General features: G+C 41.0%; 1 long non-coding RNA gene across 2 annotated transcripts in view; it reads right to left on the minus strand.

The window, feature by feature from the left end:
- Positions 1-14,038, minus strand: part of LOC135983630 (uncharacterized) — a 206,118-nt gene that overhangs the window by 11,286 nt on the left and 180,794 nt on the right. Inside the window, exons 4-6 of one of the 2 annotated variants that reach the window (XR_010601352.1) lie at positions 3,138-3,288; positions 2,748-2,924; positions 1,435-1,547 (exon numbers count right to left, since the gene is read on the minus strand). This is a non-coding gene — a long non-coding RNA (uncharacterized LOC135983630). Of the gene's footprint in view, positions 1-1,434; positions 1,548-2,747; positions 3,289-14,038 lie in introns of both variants that reach the window. The other variant, XR_010601351.1, reaches the window with a different exon arrangement.

Consider the following 14,038-nt stretch of genomic DNA (forward strand, 5'->3'; position numbering starts at 1 on the left):
TATCTTCTCTGAGTGCTCCTTCAGCACCTTTATCATCTAGTGGCCCCAGTAAAGGTGCGGGACTCACACCTGCGGTGCCACCTGCTTGTCATCTCAGGGAATTAGCTCTTTTCCAGCCTCAGAGCGCCCTCTGCAGGGCTGGTGTCCCACTTGTAGCTGGCCCCATGTCCCTCCCGGACCCCGGTGTCCCTTTACCCTGGGGCTGCCCCCTGGCAATACCCCCACCAGTTTCTATGGGTCTCCCCTCTCTGGAACCCCCCCCCAGCCCTCTAAGCCCCATCTTGCCTCAGTCTGGGCTACTGCCAGTCATCACCAGGTCCCCACTCCCTGGGGCAGACTGTAGTGTAAAAGCACTCATCATAGGCAAGGAGGTTTGGACCTGCTGCCTTTCTCTGCCTCCCAGTACCTCTATGGACCTTGGACCAGGACCTGCAGCCTGGGGAGTTGCCAGCCTGGAGCTCCCCTGCTCCTCTGGCTCTCCCCAGCTCTGCTTCACTCCCAGTACCGTTTTCACAGGCAACCAGGCCCTGCTCTCTCCCAAACTGGAGAGAGAGCCTTCTTGGACTTCTGGCTCACAGTCTTTTTATACAGGCTAGCTGTGGCCTGATTGGGGCGTGGCCCAGCTGCAGCCACTTCCACAGTCAGCCCAGCTTAGCAGCTCTCACCCACAACCTTCTCCCAGGGCTGACTTTAACCCTTTTTCGTCTGGAGTGGGGGGGCTCCCCACTACAGGCAGGCTTCATGCTTCTGATGTATTTAACAATATTTTTGCTGTTAATTTTTGTGACAGCTTCACTGTCCACCAACAACATACTTTTTACCTCATCTTACATTCCAGGCGTATCTTCTCCATTGTTCTCTTGTCCATTGTAAATGGTTTCCTGGGGGTTTTCCTTTACTTTAGCTAGTACAGTTATTCTGTTTCCAGACTGATGATTAATTTACCTCCATAATCCTGTCTCTCAATAAATGAGGCCTTGCCCATATCCAATTATTCATATCAAACCAGGCCTAGAAACAATACCTCTGAGAAGTGTGAATTTACCTCAATAGGTTGCCAAGTCTAAAATCTAACGGTGACAATTTCAACATCACTGTTAACAATTTCAGTGCTGAACATTTTAGCAGAAACATCTTGTTAATGCACCCATTCCACAATCCATATTTCCTCAGACCTCCTCAGATGCCCCAACTGCCCCCTCCCCAACTTAACTGACAAAATGTCTATAATCTTCTCCAATGTAATTTGTGTTGTCCATACAAATATATTAACATATTAAAAACTGACACTGCGTATGTCATAATTAGTGGCAGTTAAAGGGAAAACAACAACAATGAAAAATAGCTAACTATATCTTCTTTAGACTTTTAAATTAAATATCAAAGGAGAGGAGGTAACTTCACACAGCCACATTCAAAGTTTACCAATATTACCTTCATTCTCCAAGGGCAACATCATAGAAATGCCAGCAAAACCTTTCCTCTTGAGCTGAGGTGTCTTCTATTGTTATTCCCCAGTTCCTTTTCCATATGCCTTTAGAGTAAACCTTTGAGAATTCATATAATTGTTTGATATGGCATTTTGTTCAGTGTTCTAAATTTATTGAATTTAATCATGAGGTCACTTGAACCACGTAGTGCTGCTTTTTCTAAACTACTAACTGCACATTTTCTCCAAAATAGGATAGGACTAGTCGTATTAGGGTTTCTGACATAGTAGGTCAATAATTCTGTATTTCATCCATAATTTTATTTTTCATTGTGTCAAGCTTTTCAGAAGTTTTCCAGTTTATATTGGAAAACTGAAATCACTCGTCACCACAACTTGATTGTTTTTTGTTCTTGTCTTCTCTTGTTGTCATAAGGCATATTATTTTTTCTTCTCTACCGTCCACTCTATCCATGAATAACTTGTCCTTTTACCCTAGTGTCTCTACTACTAGATTGTACATAAATGTAACACAAAGTGATATTTCACATTGGTACTTGGGCAGTTGTATTTTTCTACTTGAGCCAATATCACAAACTTTCCATATTTTATGAAGTTTAAACTTTTTTTCCCTCAGAGTCTTTGAGTATGTATAATAGAGCCACGGTGCCATTTGGAAGGTGTTTCACACCTTTGGATGAATTTGGCTCTCTTCACACAATTTTTAAATGTAACACCATAACAAAGCATTTCAGGATTGTCATTACAATTTATAACCAAGCTGAATATAAAATAGACTCACCCATCTTTTCTATGCTGGTGATTAAGACAACATATGATATTTCAGTTATCTATCCAAAAAATATTACTTAACAGGACATCAGAGTCCCACATTTGAATGCTCCAATAGATGTGTAGTTTTATAAATACCAGACCTGGTTAAACAAATATTTGCATACTTTTTTTTTGTCAGGTGTGGCCCCATTTTTGTACACAAATTGTCCATAAACCAATCATGAATTTGACCAATATGAGTATAATTGTTAATAATTTTATGAAAAATATTTGGCCCTCTGAGTTTTCATCTGCTGTTCATACTTGCTCTTAGTACTTGATATTTTAAATTTAATATTCATTCTGGGTGAATGGTACATTGTATAATTTCTACTCCCTGACTGGATGACTTTGCAAACCAGATTCCTAATACCATCATTGTTAAATATAAAAAGTCAATATCAACAGTTTCACAAGGAGAACCTCCAAGGAGAACAGCCCCATTTCTCTCATTGGATTTAAGTACTTCCCGACCCTTATTTACCTTTGCTGCCTTCAGAGACAGATAGCGTTCCTTCTTCAGCAACTTTTTGTGGGATCAGGGCATCTCTCTCGCAAGGTCTTCAAAGCACAAAGCAATCACTAAACCAATAATATAGTTTTAGTGGTTGCCAGGACCTGGTCTTTACTGCATGTGCCAAAACATGTTTTTATATATCTTCTATAAATACAAAAAACATTTGCAATGTTGAGTACAAAAATTATCTGGTTGCTGATACATTTTAAGAGGTAAGAACAATGAAGGAAAAATACAGAGAAAGTTAAATAAAAATAACTAAAAACCTGAGTATACCGCCCCCACCCCCCCCAGTAGCAAGAAAATTGAGAGCAGAGGGTGAAATTGTACTTAATCAGACTTAGCTTTGTCCTTAACTTGATCTCCTGCGTTTGTAGGTATTGCAAGTTCACCTTCAGTCTCACCCACTGTTCTGCTGCAGCTCTGATTAAGGACTATATATTCTCCAGTCTTGTTAAATGTGTTTAAAGCTCTGTATACACTTTGTATGAGTTACTGCTCCAGTAATCTACGGAGAGGGAGGAAAGAGAATTGAGTATCTGCATAAAGTAATGTTAAGTGAATAACAAGAGAATACTATTGTAAGTAAAGCTGCAGTATTATCGTATTCTAATGAGGTCTTTCATCACTCTGAGTTAATACTTCTGGTTGCATCTGCTTCCTATGGAAACAATGGTTTCTGGAAGAGCTGTCTTAATAAAGAAAACACTTATGCATGAATAATATTCAATGTAAAATAAAGACCAACCAGTAGTGTATGCAATGCATTATTCAACCACCTGTAGTTTCTGATTAACTTAGACTAGATTGGCATGGCATGCAGCTCTATTACACGGTAATATTTTGGTCAACATAGTACACAACTCATTTGAATAATTTGTAGTATATTTTTGGCAACCACACTGAAAAGTAAGCACAGGGAAACCAAAACAAATAAATATGGCTCTTAATTTCAGTATTTAACCAAAGTTATCCTTAGCCAAGGGCAGTCTCTTCCATCTGTTCAGAGATCATGAGATGGCTATTGGCTCTGTCATCAATGGGTTAATCACTGCTTACTAGGGTGACCAGACGTCCTGATAAAATCAGGACCGTCCCAATATTTCAGTGTCTGTCCCGCGTCCCGACCGATCTTTGGTCGGGATGCATTTTGTCCCGATATCCGCCGGCAGCACTGTTTTTTTTTTGCTCAGTCAGTGGGTACTCCCCCCCATTTGTCCCGATATTTTCTTCCCCTCATCTGGTCACCCTACTGCTTACTAATCTTGGTCTCCTTATTTTTGACCTCTATAGTTTCAGAGCCTAATATACTGCTCTTGGCACAGTCATTCTGGTTTCAGGAGGAAGTGTAAACAGATGTGAAGTTAAAAAAAAATCAGTGCTGGAAAAGGAAAAGGGGTGAATAAACCAAGCAAAAATACTCAGTCAACAGTCGGGGTCGGGTGTGAGGAGGGTAGGTTAGTGTTAGCCAAGGAGAGGGAAAAGAAAAAATAGACTTTTAAACTTATCTCCCTCGCCTTCTTCAGCTACCACTGTCACCACTCCGAGATTTTGAGAAACCTCTCAAGATTATATTCTTGGGCAACTGGTCACCTTTCTCTCCATTCCACCCAGAAGGAGTGGGCTACCTTTACTCTGTCTATCAATATATGCTGGTACAGTGTCTAGCACAAAGGGTTCCCAACTTCAGCCTCTAGGTGATGTCAAACTATTAATATTAATAATAACAATTTACTTCAGAGATATATCAATATACACCGGCTGAAGATCTCACCCAAAATGTCTAAGTGACCTTGCATATTTTATCCATTAAACCTATTAAAAGCATTTTTGAAATGTCAAGGTTGTTACAAAGTCTACTAAACCCAAAGAAATCCATAGCTAAGTCTTATCACTATGGTTTAAAGGAAATAAAAAAAAAGATGCATTTGTGAATAATCAAACCACAATATTAGAACCATGTATATGGTGCAGGTATATCTAGATAAGAATAGAAAAGGAGGAATCAGCATGGGTAATGGACAAATGCTATAATTTTCAAGTGTGGGAGACTAAAATTATACTTCTAAATTCATATTTAGTCATCTAAACAGAAATGACTTGATTTTCAGAGATGCTACACACTATCAGTTCCAATTGAAATTAATATTTATATCCCTTTTGTATTTGTTTTGCTGGACATTCAAGCAACCAAGTTTTAATGCTACTAATATTTGTCAAAATAAAATTTTAGAGTCACCTTAGCTATGTTCTGTTCCCCTGCCTGAATTTTATTTATTTTATTCATTGCTAATATTTGCACAGCTCTAAATGCTTTTTTCCTATTCCAGTCATAAAAAAATCAGCAAGATTTTATTAATGTTGAATTGAAAATGGTTTAAATTAAATTACCTTACATTATGCATTCCACTGTTGACCATGACCTGAGAAGGATGGAGGGAGGAAGCATTCCAGTTTTCCACATGCTACAACTGTCTTGTTCCAACCATATTAATTGTTACCACTTGCAATATCCATTAATTCCTTCTCTGCATGTTTTACTTAACTATGAATAAGTAGAGCCCATCCTTTCTGTATGTTCATTGTCAATCAAAGGGGAGCATACCATTTCAGATGGAACCTTATGCAGAAAGTGTCTTTTCTCTTCTCACTTGGTAAATCTCGGGTATTTCATCGGCAGACTGATTTACCGTCATTTCTGTTTACAGCAGGTTTTTTGTTTGTTTTAAATCTCAAATGTGTACTCACAGTGTATCTTGTAAAATGGTTTAGAAGAACAAGGTAGAGAAAGTTAGCAAGTGAACTTTGTGGATTAGATAGAGCATTATTTTCCTTGACATTATTATACATTTAATATTTCAGGAATTCTTGGTTATTTTTCACTCATCCTATAATTCATGTTCTGTAATGTACATGAGGAAAACGTAAATCATAAGAAACATAATTTTTCTGTCCAGCTAAATCAATGTTTGTGAATTTTATTTCAAAAGCTTACCTAGTAGAAGTTGACTTCTAATTGTGTCACTATGTAAACTGAATAGAGATTGCTTGGAAGCAGTGCTGCACTTAGCCTTGTCAAACATATTGGCAAACATAGTTTAGGTACATTATCTAAAAATGTTGAGTGAGAAAAAATGACTATAACAAGCAGAATATTTGTAATACAGTAGTAGAAGATTTCAGTTTTATTCGTCATTCAGTTCTGTTCGTCATTTGTCCTAACAATGTGTCCCCAGTCCCCCTTCCTCCATTCTGTTCCATTATCCAGCACCTCCATTTAATGATGCCTTCCCTATGGGGTACCTGCATTAGACATCTGCCACAAGGAGGGGCCAGCAATTTGCTTGGCTGCCTCCCTGCTCCCCCACCCCCACCTAGTCAGGTTCTCAGACATCTCCCAATGGCCTATTGTATAGTAGCCTCAATAGGTGAAGCCCCATTCTTTCAGAAGATCCCATTGTCCCTTGCACCCTGCAAGGATAATCAAGGGCACCAGCAACTGGGTTGTCCTTGACCAGGTACCGCAACTACCGCACTCTGCAGTGGGCAGTATAGGTGACCCACTTTCATCCTTAAATTGAAAGAACTCATTAAAAAACAACTTTTTGCATAGCTCAGCTGAGTTCCTGGAGTCAAGAATCTCCATGTCACTGACTACATCATATGCCAAGTTTCCATAGAGCCAGCGGCATCTGCTCGGGTTCATTGCTAGCTCCTGGTGCAAGCTCACAAAAACTGTCAAACTGGAAACGAGACAAGGCATCTGCCATTTTCTATGATGGGCACACGCTTGGAAGAAAAACAGATGTTGAGGTTTAAACATTGTAGAACAAATGCTCTCACCAACTTCATAACTTTGTGTACTCTGGAAGTTTGGCGATTGATAACCTGTACCACTGCCATGTTGTCGCACCAGAAACACAGCTCTGGTCCCCAAATAACCACCGCAACTAAAATGGGAAAAAATTCCAAGGAAGTCATATCATGCACAACCCCATTTTGCATTCAGATGGCAGGCCGTTTCTGGGCACACCACCTGCCTTGATAAAACACCCCAAAACCTGCACCCACTTGTAAACCCTCTTGTAATAGCCATTCCTCCCTCCACAATGATACTGAAAAAATGACCGAAAAAATGTTCCCACGCCTTCAAATCCTTCTTCATCTCTCTAGTGCAGTGATTCCCAAACTTGTTTCGTTGCTTGTGCAGGGAAAGCCCCTGGCGGGCCGGGCCAGTTTGTTTACCTACCGATCACAGCTCCCAGTGGCCGTGGTTTGCTGCTCCAAGCCAATGGGAGCTTCTGGAAGTGGCGCGGGCCAAGGGATGTGCTGGCTGCCGCTTCCAGCAGCTCCCATTGGCCTGGAGCAGTGAACCGCGGCCACTGGGAGCTGCGATCGGCCGAACCTGTGGACGCAGCAGGTACACAAACACAAACCAGCCCGGCCTGCCAAGGGCTTTCCCTGCACAAGCGGTGGGAGCAAGTTTGGGAACCACTGCTCTAGTGACTTGTATGTAATAGTGTGGCTTGGCTATACCTGGTGTTGCCACTGCCATCCAGGCACAAAATTCCCTCCCTGGGGCAACAACCCTGCAGGCAAAGTTCAGGTGCCCCAGAATAGATTGCAGGTCTCACAGTTTGAGTTTTTTGGCTCCTACTGGTCTCCTGATCAATCCCAATAGCTCCTGAAGCTTATCCTGTGGGAGCCACAATATGCCTTCCCTGATGTCTAGCTCAGTCCCCAGGGAGGCCAATGTAGTGGAGGGGTCCTCTGTTTTTTCTTCCATTAGGGGTACCCTCAACTGTTTAGCCAGGACCTGAAATGAACACATACATGTGACCTGGCTCTTCTTGCAAACAAAAAATCATTAAAATAATGCACTACATGGCATAGTCCCACTGCCCGCACCACTGCCCAGTGCAACATTGTACTACATTTTTCAAATGCTGAACAGGATACCGAACAGCCTATGGGTATAGCCTTGTCAAAATAAAATTGTCCCTCAAAAAGGAAACCCAAGAGGTCAAAGTCCAATGGGTGCACCAGCAGAAGTCAAAAAGCCGACTTGATATTGCCTTTAGCCATTAGTGCCCCTGGGCCACACGCCCTAACCATACGAATGGCTTTGTCAATGGAGGAATAGCGCACAGAACATAGCGCTGGGCCTATCCCATCATTAACAGAGCCACCTCATGGGTAGGACAGGTGATGAATTAATCGGTATGTCCCTGGAGTCTCCTTGGGGACCAAGCCCAGCGGGGCCCTCAAGATTTTATGGGTAATTGGTCAAATGGCCCAGCCACCCTGCCCTCCTTTGATTCCTGTGTAATTTTCTCTTGAACAATATGTCCCATCCCAGTTACTGACTTTAAATTTTTTGACATCACATGAGTCCTTCTTCCCACAAGGAGATCCGAAATCCCACAGTAACTCCCCCCCCACACACACACACACATAAAGTTGCCCCATCTGCCTTGTTAGGGTAATCTAACTGGTGTTAGAGCCCGTGCCCATTGCACCACCCCGAGCTCCCCTCCCGCAGCTTGTGCTCTATGTCCCAGACCCTGCTCCACCCGCGCCAAACCTGCGGGTAGCACTTGAGCCACCCCCAGTCCTGTTTCCTCCTTGTGATTGTCTCTTACCGCTCTAGCAATAATGGGCTGAATGGGTCCCAAAACATGTCTTGCAAACATGCCCATATCTACAGGTGCTGTGAAAACAACTCCACCATCATTAAATGCCCAACAAATATTATTGCATGACTCAGGCCCCTCCTGAGCTTGCTGTGGTACGAACAAACCACTGTCTCTGTGAACGCCTGACCCCCTTGGCGTCATCCACTCCAATCACAGTGTGTGATGAGGTATGTCCTACCGGATCCCAGGTTGTGATGCTGCCCTCAATCGAAACTGTTCATCATAATTAAACCAGGACATGCCCTCCTGTTTATGTCCATATCCTTAAACAAGCCCCGGCCTCCCTCTGGGTAGATAAGGAAGGCAGCCTCCCAATTTTCCCATGTTCTAGGCACCCTTGGCCACTTGGGAAACTCCCTATTCTGCTTGCTCTGCCCATGCTTACTCTCTGTCAGCATCTCCCTGTGCAAGAGGGATAATACGTCCACGTATTTCCCTCTCAGGATTTTATCCTTAGTTGGTGGGTTCCATCACAGGGACGTCCTTGGGACTGCCACCTGATGTGCTGAGACTACCTCTGAGCCCATTTCCCCTGCCAGTTTGGGACTTCAGAACCCTGTCTTCTTGAACCAGACATGCTAGTCTGCTCCAATACAGACCCAGGGCCTGAACCACATCCCCCAAAAGCTGCAGACTTAGCTGAAAACGGCTTAGAAAGTGCTCCTGTCTCTAGCATCCAGATACCCAGTTCCCAATGGGATCCAAACCCCAAACAAATCCATTTTACTCTGTATAAAGCTTATACAGGGTAAACTCATAAAGTGTCCACCCTCTATAACACTGATAGAGAGATATGCACAGTTGTTTGCTCCCCCAGGTATTAGTCACTAACTCCGGGTTCAATAATAAGCAAAAGTGATTTTATTAAATATAAAAAGTAGGATTTAAGTGGTTCCAAGTAATAACAGACAGAACAAAGTAAATTACCAAGCAAGCATCCCCATCCCTCAGTCCACGAGGCTGCCTGGGATGATCCAACACACCACCCTGGGCTACACCAACCTCCGTCCTGGTAACAGCTCCTTGTCCCTGCTGCAATGATCTTACCCTTGAGTCCCCCTCTAGCCCTTGAACTCCATTCAGACTGCCCTGAAAAAGGGCTTCCAATGCCCAGGGCTTGCACCTTTATAGCCTTCTGACCTCACATTCCTGGGGGGTGAGTTACCACCAAAGCTGACCACCACTCACCTTTTGCAGCAGTTTCTGACCTCCTTCCTCTCCTCCCCCTGCCCAGCCATAAAGCACTGCTGCCTTCCTTTGGAAAGCTCAGACAATGTTCCCCCCCCTTCAGGTGCAGTGTGGTCATTTTTGTCACAAAACTGCTGGCGCTATCTCCTGTTATCATTGTTAGGAAGATCAACATACAAAGTGACTTTAAACATATGATTCTATTTGGCATGTCAAAAATCCAGGTCGTTTTGGCATAGCTGTTGCTAAACAAGATTAGCGCCTGAGCACTAATGAAGTGGTAATTAAGAATTGCCACATGGAAGTCCATCATGTTTTTTCATGTGAGCTTACCATATGCTCTAGGTCTGATTTACTACTACGGAGAAATTAAGAGGGGTCAAAGTGAAGATGATAAACCTTTGTGCCTTTGGATATCCTGACATCCCAAAATACCTGCCATCATGTAATTGTGGCTATTCTAATTTGATGAGCTTGCCATATGTTTATATTCTATTCCTCAAAGTAATATATCAGCTCAAAAACGTGCTTCTGGAAACTGTCACAATAATAGACAATCAGAACTGACTGGAAATTTGAGCCCAGGATAAGCCAGAATCATAGCTGAGGCATAGGTATTTATGCTCTTGCTAATACCCCCTGGGCCACTAAACACCCAAAAAAAAGACAGGCAGTGGTATAGAAGAAATGAGGCCATGATCCTTCCTCCAAGAACCAGCCTCAAGGGATATATCAGTGGGTACACTTATGTGCATCGCCTCCTACTGGAGCAATACTGCACTGTGCGGCTGTGTCTTCTTTTTTGAATAGGACCAAGAAAGGAGATGTACAGTCAAGCTCATAAGGAACAGTGCCAAATCTAACCCCAATCAGCAAGCATGGGGGAGTGTTCACTCTTATTTAATACAGCTGTGTGAAATATACATGGTAAAAACCAAATCACACAGCTTTGTATTCCATTATAAACGTGAAACTCATGCCAGATTCATTGTAAGAATCTTTAAGGATCATGGACTTTTGAATGAAGATGAGTCTACTTCTGAATGAAAATTTTATTTATATAATTAAACTGTCACTTTTGTGTAGAAAGTATGAATTTTTATTCTCTGATTGCGACTCAAAACAATTAAATTCACAAACACACTTCTATGGCCTTTTAGATTGAGAAGCCCAGTTGTTAAAATATTTCTAAACCTACTGGTAACAACAAATGTCCAAATAGATGACAGTGTGTATGTGCCCTTTGGGAAGCATGCATTATGGATACAGAATTGATGACATACTGCATCCTAGAGTACCCATGTGGTGTACATTAGTGGCTTTTTGGTACTGCATTTGATCACAACATGTAAAGTTCAAAGGTTATCTTCATTATTAATACATTGTTCTGACAATTTGCAAAGCATACTTTCCTAAAAAAACATGTAAAGTACACAGGGATAAACTGAGAAACCAGAGAATTGGGTGTTTATCTGGTTTATGTTTTCCGTGTTTGTTTTAGAGCTTAAAGCTAAATGCCAGGTTTTGTCAGCCAATATTCTGATGTTTAATATTACAGCCTGGTGTTATAATACTAAGTCATTATACTCATCTGATGAAAGTCTAAAGTTATTAAAACTAATATATTTCTGGTTTCTGCAACTACAAAAATGTATGTGCTGAATAGCATCAATGAAACGGTATAAGGTTAGGGGTGAATGAGAGCAGAATTTATTCCAGTGCTGTTGACTTATTGTGAAAATTCAATGTTCAGTTTGCATCAGGATTTTCCATTTCTGATATGTGTTGATGTGGCCTACTGGCAAAATTACATTGTGTTTTAAAAGAGGTACAGGCCTGATCCTGCAACTCCTATTTGTTGAATAGCTGTTAGGCAAAATCACACATAGTCTCAATAAAGAAATATTCACATGAATAAGGAATGTAAGGTCAGGTCCATAGCAAGCACTTAAAACATTTTTACACTGCCTGAAACGTAATCTGTACTTCTTTACTTATCAAATGATACTGTGTTTGGTTTTGGACTATGTATATTTCTGTGTATCAAATTCAGAAGTCATAAAAGAGTTTTGTAAAATTGTAATGTGAAAGGAAAATGAACATTTATGGTTGTTTAATTGTAGTAGATATTTGAGGTGCTATAGTTGGGAAGACAGTGATTATATAACTTTCCCTTAAAGAAAGTTATATTTTAGCGATAGTGAGCTAGGTCCTCCAGTTTAGCAAAGGTGAGCTTGGTAAAAGATCAGAAGGCAGGTTAAAAATATAGCTAATGTAAGCCTCCATAGTTGATCAAGCTTAAGGCTACATCTTCTTTTTCTGATCTATCCCATAGTGAGGAAAGCATGCTATTGAACTGACCTTCAAGCAGCCTGGGAGGGAAATTATAACATGGGGAGTCTTAGTATCCCTTTTCGTCTCCCCCTTTCTCTGGTTAGGGAATAAAATGCAAACAGTCTATACCCAGCGCAGTATACACATCATTTACATAACTTCACCCCAGGTACATGGGGTAGTAGTGTTATGTCTCTGCTCAGTCCTCATCCTTTCATTATTTTTCACGCATCTGCACAAAGAGGCACATAGTGGCTCTGTGGAGCCTGTTTGCCACTATGTGCAGGAAGGAGTGTACAGTGCACTATCACAATGTATTTCTCCTCTCTTCTTTGTTGTTCTGACATGCAGAACAAGCCATGATCTGGCCCTTAGCAAAGCAAAGATGTGTAGATGTTCCAGGCATGCAGGAATGTAATTTTTAACTTAGTAAGATCAATAGAAATTATACTGTCTGTATTATATAGTTTACACACTTATATGTACATAGGTATATGTGTGTGTAGCAAGAGAGAGATGCCTAGATAAAGTAATGAGAACTTCAAAAATTAATGAGTGTTAAGATTCCAAACTCTCTTCATAAAGTTTACCAGAAGGACTCCAAGAACTAAAGTCTCATTGACAGATAGTGTTGATTTTGTAGAGAAACCAGAGCTGGCAGGTTCTGCATCTGTAATGTTAAGTATCACAGTGTACTGAGTGATCTGTAGCCTTAAAAATGAAATTGGGAGTAAGAAAAATAGAACATAAAACATTTAAGATTCATTTGTTCATCTACCTGGTGTGTATTTCCCAAGGAAGCAATTAAAAGCATGCCATAAAAAATTGGCCCCATAGCATAGGGGTAAACAACATCTCCATTATGGTAAACAAAGTCAGGGAAAGATTATTCAGAAACAGACACAAGACAATAGGTACTTAAGCCTGGCTAAACAGTATTTGAGACCTCAGCTGAAATAGCAGCTAATTAAGTGTGCACAGAAAAATTGTAGCTTAATTTGTTTGTAACTGTTCATAATATATACAAATACTGTGTAAAGAAATATTTTAATAGGTGCACCTTTGTAATTTCTCTAGGGAGAAACAGGATTGGATTGATCTTGGGGACATTCATGGTAGCCTGCTCCCACCCTTCTCCTATCTTAGCATTCACAAACAAAACCTGTAAAACATTTATACAATCCAGGCATACAATCTACCCCTTGTCCTGTGCAGGGAGTCAGAAAAGAGTCCACCAGAATCTTCAGAAGACCTCTGCCAAACTCTTAGGAAGGCATATTGTTTGCATGGAGATATGAGAAAAGGATGGTAGTTTAATAACTTCATTGTTGCTTCACTGACATTTTTAAGCCATTTCTTAATTTCCTTAACAAAAAAAACCAAAACTTGATCTTGACCAAGTCATTGTCTGCTGGTTAGCAAGGCCCTGATTAATGGGAGAAGGGTTGGTTCTGAAAGAACAATATAGGTAATTATTTAGAATCTGGTCTGTAATTGAGAGAGAGAGGTTCCAGCGTAGGAAATCCACGAGTTTGACTGGTGGCACTGTATACCAGAAAAGCAACCTCTTTATAATTCACAGGAATATCTCAGAACAGCTGACAAATTTGAGCTAACAAACAAAAATGGCTGTATCAGGGAAAGTTTCTGGTATTTGTTAACATTTCCAAACAAAAGTATTTCTAAATACGCTCATATGCCATCAGTGTGCCATGGTGCCCATAGTACATTACAGTAAACTGAATATTTGCAAAATATGGCACATTCCATTAATGCAAGTATAGCAAATAAGATGCAATACTGAGCAGAATTTAAATGTGACTTTGTGAGAATGAAGTCTAGAGTAGCTCAGGGAGAAAAAAGCATAATCATAGAATTATAGAAATATAGGGCTGGAAGGGACCTTGAGAGGTTATATAGTCCATCCCTCCTTGCTGAGGCAGAACCATGCATACCTAGACCATCCCTGGCATCAGTTTCTAAAATACTCCACTGATGGGGATTCCACAACTTCCCTTTGCAACCTATTACAGTACTTAA

Source organism: Chrysemys picta, chromosome 5 (assembly GCF_011386835.1).
Source record: "Chrysemys picta bellii isolate R12L10 chromosome 5, ASM1138683v2, whole genome shotgun sequence".
NCBI lineage: Eukaryota > Metazoa > Chordata > Testudines > Emydidae > Chrysemys > Chrysemys picta.